Here is a 16,867-nt window from a genome sequence, read left to right as displayed (position 1 = left end):
GGAAGTGGCAGCTTGCACATCTGAAAAGGCACCATCACTACTGAAAGCTTATACACAAGTTTTAGCAACCTCCTCTTCAAGGAAGGCCTTTCAGCAACACAATGCTAAACTGCATACTGCAGCATGTCATCATAGTAGAAGAATCTGCAGTGCAAACCTTTCATTGAAAGAAGAGGGCATGCTGCACAGTGGTAAACACTGGCCAAACCTGTCCTCTTTTTTGCTCTCATCAAATTCAAAACTAACATTTGATATGTTTTCTGTGTTCTGTTGTGAATAAAACATGGACTTATGAGAGTTGCAAAATAATTGCACAAGTGCAAAATCTGATCCAAACTGGATGTTAAAGCTAAAATCAGTACAAACTTGTGTAATCATAATGGCAATTAAATATAATAAACAAAAAATGGATTCCAGTGTAAACTGATGAGCCTTTGAGGTAGAAAACACTTCACTCGAGGAAGTCCCTTTGGCTCAAGGGAAACAGCCCAGATCTGTCGGATAATAACTTAACTACTGCAGAGATCCTTTATGCTGTTCCACATTCACAAGCAGAGTGTGGCCCAGGCTTAGCTGAGCAAGGTCCAATCTGCTGCTCTGTAATAAAGCAGCATGTCAGCTTTGGTGTGTTTAGCCTTAAATCATTTCAAGTTTTATATCTAACCTTGTCACCATGTCTAACAGCAATGATTCAAGAGAGTTTTTTGGGGTAGTACACGTGATTTCTGTGTGTGTATGTGTGTGTGTGTGTGTGTGTGTGTGTGTGAGAGAGAGAGAGAGAGAGAGAGAGTTTAAGAAAACACACTAACCAGCAAATAGCTATAGCAACAAAGAGTGTTTAAAATCTTTTGTCCGTCCCCTGTATTCTGTACAACCCAACGATAAATGGGTTAAAGATGAAAGCAATACAAACTTACTATAGATTTAGTTTGAATTAGATTGGAAAAGTGTGTAATGTAATAGTTCGTCTTTTGGGGGGCATTTAGCTCTGTTTCCATATTCGGAGGAGCAAATCATCCTACGAACTGACCTGATGGCATTTTACCTAATTAACAGCAAAACCCCCGCTGGTTTTCAGTACCATTTATTTTCCAGTCTTTTTGTTTCCTTCATTTCAACATTATTGTGATGTGTTGCTGCCATCAAATTCAAAATAGTCTAATATTTTTCATTACATAGTAAATGTTTCAGTTAAAAAGTTAATATTCTTCATGTTTTTTTTATTGTGTATATGGGTTTGTGAGATCCTCAGATCATTGCATTCTGCTTTTATTTATATTTTACACAATGTTCAAATCTGCTGTCAGTGCAAACACTGTGAAACTATCTGCTGTTTGAACTACTTTAAATTCCATTCATCCATCGATTTTTTAAAATCCAAACATTCAAATTTAACAGCTGCAATTTTTAAAAACAGCAACAAATGATTGATTAATATTTTAATGTTGGCTGCCAATTACAATTTTAAAATGAACTGTGCAATTAATTTAAACTGTGATGTCAGCATTGACTCATGGCCCAACAAATGGCTCAGTGGACTGGCTGAACAACATTCACATGAACTAGATCCAAACAGGCAGCTATCGTAAAAATGCAGCTGGTTAAATTAGGGCAGAAAAGTTTTACCATGAGCAGAGAGACATGTGCCCTGAGACTGAAAACACATATGTGCTCTTTTTAAGGGTAACTGTGGTGCCAGACAGTGGAGTCAAAATCTATTCAAATATTGACATTATGTTAGAAAAGGTCCAAACTCTTGTTGGGGCCTCAGTTAATAGCTGATCTATTTCAGAGAATTTCTTAGTGGACTGAATTTCTGTTATACTCAAAGACTCGTCGGTTTGTTTATGTCACTAAATTAATTTTCGCTTTGTTTTGTTTTTTTTTTCCTTTTACTCAACCACAAAAATCAACCAGAGATGAGGACTGATCGGATACAGTAAGGGTCAGACCTCTGCCCTTTGTAGGCACACTTGTACTTGCCTGTCATTCAATAATAGGATGAAGGATAACCAAACTATTATTTTTTATAAGTGTCTGGCTCTTTTTGCAGCACACAACTGACAAATGTACATTCACTCTCGTGGTTTATGGACTGACTCCATATCCTTCTCTCTGTAATCACTGACAGAATATTCTTGAGTCTGATCACATCCTGCGCTGACATTTTCAGCAGCATGACGATGAGCTGCTCTTGCACTTTTTCTTTTTTGGGGATGTTGCAATTTCCAATGTGGTTACTGGGATCTTTTCTAAGAATCTGTATGACAGCACTTTAGCCAATGAAACACCAGTCAGCTGTGCTTGCTCAGTTGTAATACATGCCACTTTGCATGAGAAGATCGTGCAATGATGTGCACCTGTGTTAAAACACCTGGCTTGCTGGTTCTCCAGTAACCAGTCCCTGCAGAGACCACTAGGTGGCACAGCTCATCAGTTCAGCACTCTACCATCAGGCAGTGGTTTGAACACCTTAAAGCAGAACTACCTTGAAATCTTTCTAACAACAATTAGATTTTAATTCACACACTGCAGCTTAACCTTTTCCCTCTTGTCCCAAATTCTTTGATGTTGGGCTGAGAACAAACAACCAATACTCAGAGCAGGTCCAGTCAATCAACAATCATTTATTAAGCACATGCATGTGGAGATGTACACAATATTACCTTCCGTGTCGATCTAAAAGAGGAAGCACTTAGATACACAGTTTTATATGTCAGGGTTCACGCCCCTTCATGCGTAGGCAGATAAGATAACATGCATGAGTTACAGTTAGATGTAATTCTTTTTTCGGCAATCTTCTATAACACTTAGAAAGCTATCTCAACTGTCTCTCACTATGATGTAGCACATCCTGAGTACATCTTGTTCTGTGCAGCCATGTATGCTGTTACAAGCAGATCACTTATAATAATAACACATGATTATGCACATTTTATTAGCTGCTGGATTAATATGACATTTGCTAATATATTTCAATAGAATATATTTTCCACACTCTGCAATACTTTTTGATCTCAACAAGTTTGACAGGCAAAGTCTGAAACAAGCTGGACCTTTACGGCTCTGGAGTATGCAAACAATATCTTTGTGATGTACTGCTGTGAGCTTTGCCTGCTGAGGTCTTTGTTCAGCTGCTGCAGAGGATCCACAGGGCGATGGTGCAGCTGCTATCCACGGCTCCAGGTGCACTGGTAGTCATTCGGACTGTAAACCACAAAGCTTTGATGAGGCAATTACTAACTGTAACTAAATGTCCATCTGGTGGACGCCTGGCAGATGAGCTTGGCCCACAGCATCCGCCCACCACCACCCACTATTAAGAACAGGATTAATGAACTCTTTTCCTACATATTCAATTAAAACCATGACAAGATGTGCGCACACCAACACAGAGATTTTTACCAGAAACATTTGAGTGAGGAGAAAGAATCAGAGCAGGATTGAACATAACTACAGTGCTGTGAAAAAGTATGACTTCACTCTGATTTTTTTTTGTTTATGTTATAAATTTACAAAGTGTAAGGTTAATATAAACATCATACTTCAGTAAATTTAACAGGGTGGGCCAAGAAAAAGACTACCAGGGACTCAGGGGAAGATTTGCATTTTCCCCTTTGCATTAATTTGCAGTGGACAGAGTACAGTCGCTCTTGGATAATAATTAACTTTTAGTATGTATTTGATTCATTGTGTCACAACTGGGCAAACAGCAAATCAATGCAATCAGCTTCAGCGCTGGTTCTCGCTAAAAGAATCTCCTCCGTCGAGGTAAGATGTGCTATAGACTTGAGAAGTAAATGTGAAAGTGAGATTCGTTTAGCATTACAATACATTATTAATGTACTTGTGTGCTTTGTAGGGGATTTTGTGCGATTTTACGCTGTGTGACATTTTTCTACAGAAAAATATTGCCCTTTTCACTTCTGCTTGTGTCTTACTCATTTGTTCCTTAAACTGTAGACGTGTACATCTTTGACACACGTCTGAACCGAGGACATTTATTAGGGAGCACTTATTTCTACGATCTCAACAAGACTTTTCTTTTCCACTTGTTTGATAAATCAAAAAAAAGTTTATGTCTTTACAACTCTTTACACATTAACTGCTACTTACATCAAGACTTTTATCCTCCACAGCTGCATATTCTGATGAGTCAATAAAAAAAAAATAAAAATAATGTCAGTTTAACAGAATATATTGGTTTCAGTAATTAAACCATTTGTAACTGAGAGAGGATTTGCAACTGCATTTTGTTTTGTTTTTTAACATATACTTTGAATATACTTTGTTATTGTTTTTGTTTTAATTTCATTCATAAAATCTAGTATCTGGTGAACTGGTCATAGTGCAACACTGCAGCCAGAGATGTGGACTGTTTACCAATCATGAAGTTCCAAGTTTGTAAACGACAGGCCTTTACTAGACTCCCAAAATGTGCCTGGATTTTCCTTTTCTTCATTCTTTTTTTCCTGGTGTTATTTATCATGAACGCCCTGGAGGTAAGAACTTGTGTTTTTCTAATTAGTGACTACAGTTTTTTGTGTTGAAAAAAAAAGATTAAATGAATAATGTAGGTATGATGTGTCAGATGCAATTGTCAGGTCATACAGTGCTTTCACACGACTTTCATCTGCTATATAGGTTTTAGATTAAATAGGTAAATGTGACAATGAACGAGCCGATGACCACAGAATTGTAGCTTTTAAAGATCCTTTATTTTCCAGTTTTAAAGTAGCACACACCACTCTCCCGGAAACATCCTTAAAAGGGGAAACATGATTAGATGATGAGGTCAGGTGTGTGAATCAGCCTCCATCTTTCACCACACCCTGAAAAACCCACTGCTCTACCCCTCCCCTGCAGCGGAGCCACAAACCACTCCCCACAATAGTCATGTTTTTGGATGTAGCCCTTCGACAATCATCTTGTTGGTGGTGCAAAAATACTAAATATACTAATATTTAATCTGCAACACGAGATAACTTTTTTTACTTTTTAAACTTACTTTTTTATTTATCTCTATTTAATTATTTTTTTTAGTCCTTTAGTTCTTGTTAGGAAGGATGTGTCACCCTGACCTGGCAACCCTGTTGTAAGCTAGTAATTAATGTAGCCTTGTATGTGAGGTTTATGGTAAAATCAACTCATTGGAGAGTGCTGATTAGTCCTTCCAAATTTAAATCAATTTTGTATCTCACATTATAAACATTGGTATTATAAGATTCAAATCCTGGTGATTTTCTGAAAGGCAACATTTCTGCTGGTAACCACATTTGTTACAACTGCATTTAGTTTCCCTTATCATAGAGAGCGGAGTGTAATCTGTATCTGTGTATTTCTTGGCTTAGTTAAATTGGTAATGCATATATTTTAAGGATTTTTATTTATTCATTTATGTACAAAGAATAGCTTTGTTGCCTTATCACATGAGAAGAATTTTTAACAGTTTTCAACTATGTTTAGTATTTACCTCTTTTTAAAATTTACCATGGCAACTAAGCAGCTTCAAAATCTGCAACTTTTGCTTTGTATGAAATGTTTTTGTTTCCAGCTCTCAGAGCCCTATTCAGATTTCATTGTCTTAAACTGGATAATGGAACATGTTGATTCTAGGTGTACTGAATTGTATTGCATGTTTTAATTCAATGATTAATATTGCAGTTTCAGAATAAAATGAAGACCATCAGCATATTCTCAAGGCCTGCCGCTGTTACCCTGTCTACTGACATGCATTATGACTTCTGCAAGTTAAAACCGCTGTCCCCTAAGGAGGCTCAAGAAGAAGACCTCCTGCTAGAGTCTATTACTTGGCCTGAAACGCCACCTTTATCATTTCCTCTTTCCCTGGAAAAGACCAGTGATCCAGACCACAGCACCTTCACCATTCTTCCAAAGAGGGGAGGGGGCCAGTGGCGAATAGGAGATAAGCTGGAGGTTATGATTAACATGAAGGACTTTCAGGGCCGACCAAAAAAGTTTGGAGGAGACGTTTTACTTGCCCGGCTGCACAACCCAACTATCGGTGCGGGTGTTGCAGGAGAAGTGGTGGATCATCTAAATGGCTCCTACACAGCTGTATTCTTGTTACTCTGGAAAGGAAGTGCACAAGTCCAGGTGATTAAGAAAATGTATCATTTTACATGTGGTTGAAGGCATTGTAAGCTTAAACGTCAACATCCCTTCTTTCTTTTTTTCAGTCACTGGAATGTTTAGAAAAATAGATCTTCCCATTTCTCTAGACAAAGACTTAATAGTAAAGTAAGGTTTCAAGCTGATGTAAAATGTTAGCTTCCTGTTGGCGTTGGCATAAAGAAACCTACTTCGCAAATTTGCAAATTTGTCTGTTACCCCTACTTTTAGCTATTGACATTAGGACAAATGCTAAGACCAAACAGTCACTTCATTCTTATGCAATAATGAGCAGCAATCTGGGGGTGAAAAAAGAAACTAATGAGGAGGTGCTGCAAAAATGTGTTCCCCAAAAGGAACTGAGACTGACTTCCAAACTTCTCATAGATTGTGATGTTTATATTGCTTATTTTTGTGTTAATGGCAACTGTAATGGAGGGGGAATGTGGTTTCGGGTTATACTTCATGATCGTGTTCCGTTTCTGCAGTAAGAGAAAACTATTAGCACTAAAGTTAATTCAATTCAATTCAATTCAATTTTATTTATATAGCGCCAAATCACAACAAATGTCGCCTCAAGGCGCTTCATAGATACAGAGAAAAGCCCAACAATCATATGACCCCCTATGAGCAAGCACTTTGGCGACAGTGGGAAGGAAAAACTCCTTTTTAACAGGAAGAAACCTCCAGCAGAACCAGGCTCAGGGAGGGGCGGCCATCTGCTGCGACCGGTTGGGGTGAGAGAAGGAAGACAGGATAAAAGACATGCTGTGGAAGAGAGACAGAGATTAATAACAGATACGATTCAATACAGAGAGGTCTGTTAACACATAGTGAGTGAGAAAGGTGACTGGAAAGGAAAAACTCAATGCATCATGGGAATCCCCCGGCAGCCTACATCTATTGCAGCATAACTAAGGGAGGATTCAGGGTCACCTGGTCCAGCCCTAACTATATGCTTTAGCAAAAAGGAAAGTTTTAAGCCTAATCTTAAAAGTAGAGATAGTGTCTGTCTCCCGAATCCAAACTGGAAGCTGGTTCCACAGAAGAGGGGCCTGAAAACTGAAGGCTCTCCCTCCCATTCTACTTTTAAATACTCTAGGAACAACAAGTAGGCCTGCAGAGCGGGAGCGAAGTGCTCTAATAGGGTGATATGGTACTACAAGGTCATTAAGATAAGATGGGGCCTGATTATTTAAGACCTTGTATGTGAGGAGCAGGATTTTGAATTCAATTCTGGATTTAACAGGAAGCCAATGAAGGGAAGCCAAAACAGGAGAAATCTGCTCTCTCTTTCTAGTCCCTGTCAGTACTCTTGCTGCAGCATTTTGAATTAACTGAAGGCTTTTCAGTGAGTTTTTTGGACATCCTGATAATAATGAATTGCAGTAGTCCAGCCTGGAAGTAATAAATGCATGAACTAGTTTTTCAGCGTCACTCTGAGACAGGATATTTCTAATTTTAGAGATGTTGCGCAAATGGAAGAACGCAGTCTTACATATTTGTTTAATATGTGCGTTGAAGGACATATCCTGGTCAAAAATGACTCCAAGGTTCCTCACAGTGTTACTGGAGGCCAAGGTAATGCCATCCAGAGTAAGAATCTGGTTAGATACCATATTTCTAAGCTTTTCAGCGCCGAGTACAATGACCTCAGTTTTATCTGAGTTAAGAAGCAGAAAGTTAGTGGCCATCCAAGTCTTTATGTCTTTAAGACATTCCTGCAGTTTAACTAATTGGTGTGTGTTATCTGGCTTCATGGACAGATAGAGCTGGGTGTCATCTGCATAGCAGTGAAAATGTATGCTATGTCTTCTAATGATGCTGCCTAGGGGAAGCATGTATAATGTAAACAGAATTGGTCCTAGCACTGAACCCTGTGGAACTCCATAATTAACCTCAGTGTGTGAAGAGGACTCTCCATTTACATGCACAAATTGGAGTCTATTAGATAGATATGATACAAACCACTGCAGTGCAATACCTGTAATACCTACAGCATGTTCTAATCGCTCTAATAGGATATTATGGTCAACAGTATCGAATGCTGCACTAAGGTCAAGAAGGACAAGCACAGAGATGAGTCCACTGTCAGAGGCCATAAGAAGATCATTTGTAACCTTCACTAAAGCTGTTTCTGTGCTGTGATGAACTCTGAAACCTGACTGAAACTCTTCAAATAAACCATTCCTCTGCAGATGATCTGTTAGCTGTTTGACAACTACTCTTTCAAGGATTTTTGATATGAAAGGAAGGTTGGAGATTGGCCTATAATTAGCTAAGACTGCTGGGTCTAGAGATGGCTTTTTGAGTAAAGGTTTAACTGCAGCCACCTTGAAGGCCTGTGGTACATAGCCGATTATTAGAGATAGGTTGATCATATATAAGATCGAAGAATTAATCAATGGCAGGACTTCTTTGAGCAGTTTTGTAGGAATGGGGTCTAAAAGACACGTTGATGGTTTGGAGGAAGTAATTATTGAAGTTAACTCAGAAAGATTAATTGGAGAAAAAGAGTCTAACTTAACATCAATGGTACTAAGAGTAGCTGTAGATAATATTACATCTGTGGGATGATTATTGGTAATTTTTTCTCTAATGATAAAAATTTTATTTGTGAAGAAGTTCATGAAGTCATCACTAGTTAACATTAAGGGGATGGTTGGCTCAAAAGAGCTCTGACTTTTTGTCAGCCTGGCTACAGTGCTGAAGAGAAACCTGGGGTTGTTCTTATTTTCTTCAATCAGTGATGAGTAGTAAGCTGTTCTGGCTTTGCGGAGGGCTTTCTTATAAAGCAACAAACTATTTCTCCAGGCTAAATGATGATCCTCTAAATTTGTGACACGCCATTTCCTCTCCAGATTACGAGTCATCTGCTTTAGGGTACGTGTTTGAGAATTATACCACGGGGTCAGGTACTTCTGATTAGAGACCTTAGTTTTCACTGGAGCTACAGTATCCAGAGTCGTACGTAGTGAGGAGGTGAAATTATTAACAAGATAATCGACCTCTGTTGGGGTAGCGTTCAGATAGCTGCTCTGCTCTGTGTTGGTACAGGGCATTGACGATGATAACAGTGGCTGGATTATATTCTTAAACTTAGTTACAGTGCTTTCAGAAAGACATCTACTTTGATAAAGTCCACTCTCCACTGCTGCGTAATCAATTATTGTAAATGTAAATGTTATCAAGAAATGATCAGACAGGAGAGGGTTTTCAGGAAACACTGTTAAATGTTCAGTTTCTATGCCATATGTTAAAACAAGATCTAGAGTGTGATTAAAGTGGTGGGTGGGTTCTGTTACATTTTGAGAGAAACCAATTGAGTCTAACAACAGATTAAATGCCATGTTGAGGCTGTCATTTTTAGCATCAACATGGATGTTAAAATCACCCACAATAATTATTTTATCTGAGCTCAGAACTAAATTAGATATAAAGTCTGAGAAATCAGACAGAAACTCTGTGTAAGGCCCAGGTGGACGATAGATGATAACAAGTAAGACTGGTTTCTGAGTTTCACAGCTGGGGTGGACAATGCTAAGCATCAGGCTTTCAAATGAATTAAAAGTCTGTCTTGGTCTTTCATTAATTAATAGACTGGTGTGAAAAATTGCTGCCACACCGCCCCCTCGACCTGTGCTTCGAGATTTCTGGTAGTTAGAATGACTCGGGGGTGTTGATTCATTTAAACTAACATAATCATCCTGCTGCAACCAGGTTTCTGTAAGGCAGAGTAAATCAATTTGTTGATCAATTATTAAGTCATGTACTAACAGAGACTTGGAGGAGAGAGACCTAATATTTAATAATCCACATTTCACTGTTTTACTCTTTGGTTCAGATGTGGATACTGTATTGTTCTTTCTTTGTAAATGTTTAAGTTGTTTGTTGCTGGTTTTTAGTTTGTTTTTTGTCTTTTTGGAAGCAGACACAGTCTCTATGGAGATGGGTTTTTGGGGGGGTAGCAGGAGGAGAGAAGCTGCAGAGAGGCGTGTAAGACTGCAACTCTGCTTCCTGGTCCCAACTCTGGATAGTCATGTTTTGAGGGGTTTAATAAATTTGTCGATATTTCTAGAAATGAGAGCTGCTCCATCCAAAGTGGGATGGATGCCATCTCTCCTAACAAGACCAGGTTACCTCCAGAAGGTTTGCCAATTATCTATGAAGCCCACATCATTTCTGGGACACCACTCAGACAGCCAGCAATTTAAGGAGAACATGCGGCTAAACATGTCACTCCTGGTCTGATTGGGGAGGGGACCAGAGAAAACTACAGAGTCCGACATTGTTTTGGCAAAGTTGCACACCGATTCAATATTGATTTTAGTGACCTCCGATTGGCGTAACCGGGTGTCATTACTGCCGACGTGAATTATGATTTTATTGAATTTACGTTTACCCTTAGCCAGCAGTTTTAAATTTCCTTCAATGTCGCCTGCTCTGGCCCCTGGAAGACAATTGACTATGGTTGCCAGTGTCTCTAGCTTCACATGTCTGAGAACAGAATCACCAATTACCAGAGTTTGACCCCCAGCGGGTGTGTCACAGAGTGGGGAAAAACGGTTAGACACATGAACGGGTTGGTGGTGTACCTGGGGCTTCTGTTTAGGACTACGCTTCCTCCTCACCGTTACCCAGCCGTCTTTCCCCAGCTGCTTGGGACCTGCCGGGGAACAGCTAGCGGGGCCTACGCTATCTTCGGCTGCACCAGCTACAGGGGCCTGGCTAGCTAAGGGTGATAGCAGGGTGCAAAGCCGAGTCTCCAGTTCAGTAATCCTGGCCTCCAGAGCTGAAAATATGCTACATTTGTTACAGATATCATTACTGCTAAAGGAGGCCGAGGAGTAACTAAACATCTGACACAATGAGCAAGAAAGTGCAGAAGGGACAGGTGAAGTAGCCATGGTGCTAACGGGTCGGCTACGAGCTAAGTTAGCATGTTTGTAGTAAGCCCATGTAATGAATGCAAAGTATGGTGCTCCTTGCTAACTAGCAAGGTATGGTCATGACCTCAATGCCAAAAGCTGAAGCTTTAAAAACAAATTATTTCCTCCAGAGCCTCCACTAGCTTGGGTTTGGGCTGGATGACAAAATATGCTTTAACGGAAACAAGAATTCTATCTGTTACAAAACAAATTATTTTGCTGCTTCCCCAACAGACCTTTGCTGCAAATATTTAATGATCATTGCTTGCTTATGAAATATAGCCAACTCATCTTTGCCACTGAACCATAGCTGTTAGACAATTCTAATAAAATGCTAAGAAATTTAGGCACCAGTTTAGGCAACCATGTCTTCCAAGGCTAAATAGAGCAGATGGGTTAAATTCCAACCCAAGGTTGTTTGCTGTGTATCTCCACCCACTGTAAATAGCCCTTACTAAATAGTTAGTCTTTAATGCTACTTGAACCAGGGGAATGGAATGCTGACCCTGACAAAAGTTTTCTTTCCATTGGCACTGTTTCTTTTTGCCAGCATATAATCTGAATGAATTACTTACCACCAACCAGAAATGCAAATTCCCCAAAAGTTGATTCCATTTATCTGTATGTAGTTTTTTCAGTGGGATAAATGTTTTGTCACTCACCCAAGTGACTTCTTCAGTTTCATGGAGATGCCCTTTTTATAAGGTTGGGGAAACCTGCAGTCAGCTGAGACTGAAGAAGTCACTTGGGTGAGTGACGAAACGTTTCTCCCACTGAAAACATCCAGATGAACTGAATCAACTTTCTGGGATTTCCTTACTGGGATGATTGAGCATGAATCAAGATGCTGTATTCAAAGGTTGTAGTAATTTCTCTGAAATCTAGTTGCAAAACTCTGAGTCTGTTTTCTACAGGTGACACTGGTTCACCCCAGTGAGGCGGTCATGGAGCTGCGCAGGCTGAACAGAGAACACCCTGACAGGATTTTCTTTAAGAGCGTCTTCCAGTCAGGCTCAGTCACTGAAACTACCACCTGTAACATATGTTTGCGTCCAACCCAGAAGTCTCTGTGCAACTTCACTGACCTCCATACAGGCGAGCCCTGGTTCTGCTACAAGCCAGATAACCTGAGTTGTGATGCCAGAATGAATTACTTCAATGGAGGATATCAACAAAGCATCACAACCATGGAGAAGCTTTTTCAGAGGTGACGATTTCTTTTATGTCCTTAGTGTAAAAGTATAAACGTCAATCTTTTTCTTTGTTTTACTCTCCACAGCAAAAAGAGGGAACTATCTTTTTCTCCAGCTGGAAAATGCTTCACTGTTGTGTGTTAGCCAGTTTCCCTGTCAACTATTTAATGTTTAATATGATTTAATCTGTTTTTGCTGCCTGCCGTCTCTAATAAATTTCTAGTTTAAAAACCTTTTAAACTTTTCTTAAGAGCTTTTATTGTGTGTGCTTTGCCTCAGTGGCGTCAACTTGAAAGTCTCCATTCGAGCTTCAGGACCTGCAGGTGTCACCATTTTTCCAAAAATGAAAGGTAAAGCCAGATGTTAACACCTATATTAAATAAACATTTGTAGAACATTTAATAGTTTATGGATTTTGAATTAACTACTAACAGTGTAACTATTCCTCTGTATGGATAGTTCATAACATGTGGATGAAATGAACTTCAACAGTTCTTATTCCCAGAATAAAGAGGTTTATTATAAAAATGTGAGGTATGGTCAGAAAGTTCTGGGAACTGACCTCAACTGATTTATATTAGGCTGATCCGTCTTCTTGAGTGTTGTCTTTTTGTTCATCTTAAACCCATTTTCAAAGATTTAGTTAGTTATAGATTGCTCCCTGGATGTCCCATTCTGTTCCCTTGCACTTATTTTGGGTCAGATATGTCTGTGTAGTTAAAAAAAATTCCTGTGTTTTCAATGCCCTCCATTCTAGGACATGTTAGTGTGCCGTCAAGGCCCACGGTTTAGGTTGTGTCTGCCGAATGTTCTCCCTCGGGCGGTTTAGGAGATTATTGTACAACTCCTGGTTGACCTCCCACTTTATCTACAATTTTGGGGGGAGGGAAACTACAGAGAGTTTAACTGAAAAGTGTTGGGTCACGGCTGAATCTTAACAGGGTGTCTGTATCCAAAATACAAACTGGGAGTTGATTCCACAAAGGTGGGTCCTGAAAGCTTTTTTCCTTCTTTTTTGCTAAAGCATATAGTTAGCACTGGATGAGGTGACCCTGAAGCCTTCCTTAGTTATTCTACAATAGGTCTGGGCTGCTTGGGGCTTCCTATGATTCACTATTTTTTTTTTGACTCACCTGCATTCAATCATTAGTTATTATTAATCTCTGACTGTCTTCCACAGCATGTATTTTATATTGTCCTCATCCTCTCACCCCCATCTGGTCACAGCAGATGTCTGCCCCTCCCTGAGCCTGGTTCTGCTGGATGTTTCTTCCTGTTAAAAGGGAGTTTTTCCTTCCCACTGTCAGCAAGTGCTCGCTCATATTGGGTCATCTGATCATTGGGGTTTTCTCTGTATTATTGTAGGGACTTTACGTTATAATACAAAGTGGCTTGAGGCAATTGTTTTTGCAATTTGTTCTACCCTAGGAACCACAAATAAACCAGCAGTCTGAGAGTGAAGTGCTCTATTGTGGTGATATGGTATTATGAGGTTTTTAAGATAAGAGAGGACCTGATAATTCCAGACCGTGTATGTGAGGAGAAGGGCTTTAAATTTAATTAAGGCTGTAACCGGTGCCAATAAAGAGAAGTCAATATGGGAGAAATATGTTCTCTTTTTTAAGTATCTGTCAGTACTCTCACTGCAGTATTTTGGATCAACTGAAGGCTTTTCGGAGATTTTTAGGCAATCCTGATATTAATGAATCTCAGTAGTCCAGTCTAGAATTCATAAATGCATTAACTAATTCTTCCATATCAGTCTGAGACAGGATTTCTCATTTTTGAGATACTGCACTAATGCAAGAAAGCAGTCATACATATTTGTTTAATATGTGCATTGAGGGACATGACTCCAAGTTTCCTTACAGTGTCACTGGAGGTCAAAATAATGCCATCTAGAATAAGTATCTGGTTTGACGCCACGTTTCTAAGATTGCACATGAAAGTGATGGGACTTCCAGGAAGTGATCTAATTACAGCAGCAGTAGTCATAGTGGTGCATAAAAGCATGATAAGATGATTTTCAACAGTGGATGGTAAACATTTAAATTAGGTAATCACCAGTGTACTGTACTTATATTTTTTGGGACTAAAAAAAAGTCATAAACAAACTAACTGTACTTCAACTTGAGTGAGGTTAGAAAACTACAGCAACCAGCTGTCTTATAAAATTAAAATTATAAGTAATATTAAATTTCATTCACTCATACAGGTAAAAGAAAGAGTTTGTTTGGGTCTTTTCTTGTTAATAACTCAAAAATAGTCACATAGCGTGTCTGTTGACTTGTTCTCAGGACAGTCAGAGGAGAAGAGCAGCAGTGAGGAGTCTGGACCCTCGGGCTATTACTACCAAGATGTTTGGCAAGGACTAGGTGGCACAAAAATTCGTCAGTTCAACACTTCCTTGGCCATCACTCACTGAAAGGCAAGGTGGTTCATATGTATGGAGACTCCACCATTAGGCAGTGGTTTGAACACCTTACAGCAACATTACCAGGTAATTACCCCACAACCCTTTCAGGCACCCCTCTGATTTTCTTTAGACACCTTATCACACGCATTATTTCCTCTGTAATACTTTCAGATCTCAAGGAGTTTGACCTGAATAGTGAGAAACAAGCTGGACCTTTCATGGCCCTGAACTTTACACACAACATCATGGTGAAGTACTGCTGCCACGGTCCTCCTCTCCGGAGCACTACTGTCCCAGCCATTGAGATGCATTATATTGCCAACGAGTTAGACAACATGGTTGGAGGCAGCAAAACCGTTGTAGTACTTGGAATCTGGGCACACTTTGCCACTTTTCCCTTGGAGTTCTACATCCGGCGGATGTTGTCCATCCGCAGGGCAGTGGTGCGGCTGCTGTCCAGGGCTCCAGACACACTGGTGGTTATTCGGACCGGAAACCCCAAATCTTTAACATGTTTCCTTCACTCATCTACTAACAGTGACTGGTACACGCTGCAGCAACTCAAAGTGCTCAAGGCCATATTCAAAGGACTGAATGTCCATCTGGTGAATGCCTGGGAGATGGTCATTGCCCACCACCTGCCCCAAGAACTCCACCCACAACCTCCCATTATTAAGAACATGATTAATGTTCTCCTGTCGTACATATGCCCTGAAAAGGATGGTTAGATGTGTGCGTGTGTGTGTGTGTGGGGGGGGGGGGGGGTAGCAGTCTATGCACACACATTTATTTACCATCTACTTGAACTAAATTAACTACAGTAAACAGTAGAGTGTAGGATTGGGATTGTGTTAACAATCTATTAGAATTTGGTTTATACATATTTAAGGTGAACTCGAGATGTTTTATATCTTCATAGAAAGAGAATGAGCTGCCTAGTTAGCAGTGGTAAATGGTAAATGGCCTGTATTTGTATAGTGCAGGGGTCAGCAACCCTAGGCACGCGTGCCAACTGTGGCAGTTAACCCTGAAGGGTTAATTGGTGGCACGGCCATAGCTGGACTGGCCATCGGCCATTTGCTCGGTGGACCGACGATTTATTTTATTTTATTTTTGTAACCGTATAAACAATGAAAGGTGGTGGATTGGCCAGATATTGGTCGGTGTGTAAAAATAACTCAGTTGTTTGGTGGTGGCATCGCGGAGCTTCCACAGATTCAGTAAAATTAACAAGTGGTGGAGGCCAGCAGGTGGATGAGGGAGATCGGAGGTGCCCGCCAGTCCGAGTGTCAGGTGAACTGAACTTCAGGTAAGAAGTTATGACCTGCAGTCTATCTGGGTCAGATATAAACCAAGTTTAGGTGGAGTTTATTTTTGTTGTCCTGACTTTTTACAGTCAGTTACAATAACTCGTACTGCGTGCTAGCTAGCATGACAGAGTTTCTATACAGCTGGGTGGGTGCTATGATGTTACTGATAGTGAACTTTATTTTAGTCATAAGGTTAGTTAGTAGAGTTGCCAACTGTTCCGTAAAAAGATGGAATCCTCCCGCATTCAGAGAAATTATTACGCGTTTCGTGTTGAGCTGAGAAGGGTGCCGTTTGTCCTGGACTTCAGCTACAATGAAAAAGACACAAAGCTGGAGTTATTCTGTGTCTTTGCTGCACAGCTGCCTCTTCTTCTCTCATTCTCTCCGCCTCCCTCTTCTGTTGCTACTTCAATCATGAAACTGATCAATGATCAGCTGATCGGCTTTTCTCTCTTGTTTGTTTATCGCCCACTTTGCGCCAGAAAGAGGAAACAAGTAGATGTCGCGCTAAACAACAGCAGCATGTTTAAGCTTGATCAGCTGTTGTTAGAATTTATTTAATATTAATTTCTAGTATCAGCTGATGTTTGCTGGAGCCACAGCTGTAAAAGCTGCTGGTCCTGATATCGGTTTGGTTATCTGGTGAGAGGGAAACATGAAGATGAAACCAGGAGATGTCCTTACTGAATCATCAGAGCTGAACAGGTGATGGAGAAACAGGTTTACCCTTTCGGTGACATGAATGAGTTGAAGGGAAGTTATGAACTGTTTCTGAGAGACAAATAACACCAGGATCCTTTTTTAGGTAGCTGACAGCTGGTAACTGTGCAGGGGCGGGTCTAGCAAAGTTTTGCCAGGTGGGCCAGGTAGGGCATTAACAGGCAGAGG

General features: G+C 40.1%; 1 pseudogene across 1 annotated transcript; it reads left to right on the top strand.

Moving 5' to 3' along the window:
- The first annotated feature begins 3,716 nt into the window (after positions 1 to 3,716).
- LOC102795148 (NXPE family member 3-like) lies at positions 3,717 to 16,495 on the top strand (annotated as a pseudogene). Its single transcript, XR_015716690.1, has 6 exons — positions 3,717 to 3,771; positions 5,665 to 6,117; positions 11,975 to 12,267; positions 12,533 to 12,603; positions 14,551 to 14,753; positions 14,841 to 16,495. The product of XR_015716690.1 is annotated as an NXPE family member 3-like (transcript).
- The last annotated feature ends 372 nt before the right edge of the window (positions 16,496 to 16,867 follow it).

The sequence above is a fragment of the Neolamprologus brichardi genome, chromosome 17, assembly GCF_056152115.1.
Source record: "Neolamprologus brichardi isolate AB-2024 chromosome 17, ASM5615211v1, whole genome shotgun sequence".
Classification (NCBI taxonomy): Eukaryota; Metazoa; Chordata; class Actinopteri; order Cichliformes; family Cichlidae; genus Neolamprologus; species Neolamprologus brichardi.
The sequence above is the reverse complement of the archived record's forward strand: the minus strand, read 5'-3'. Positions and strand labels throughout refer to the sequence as shown.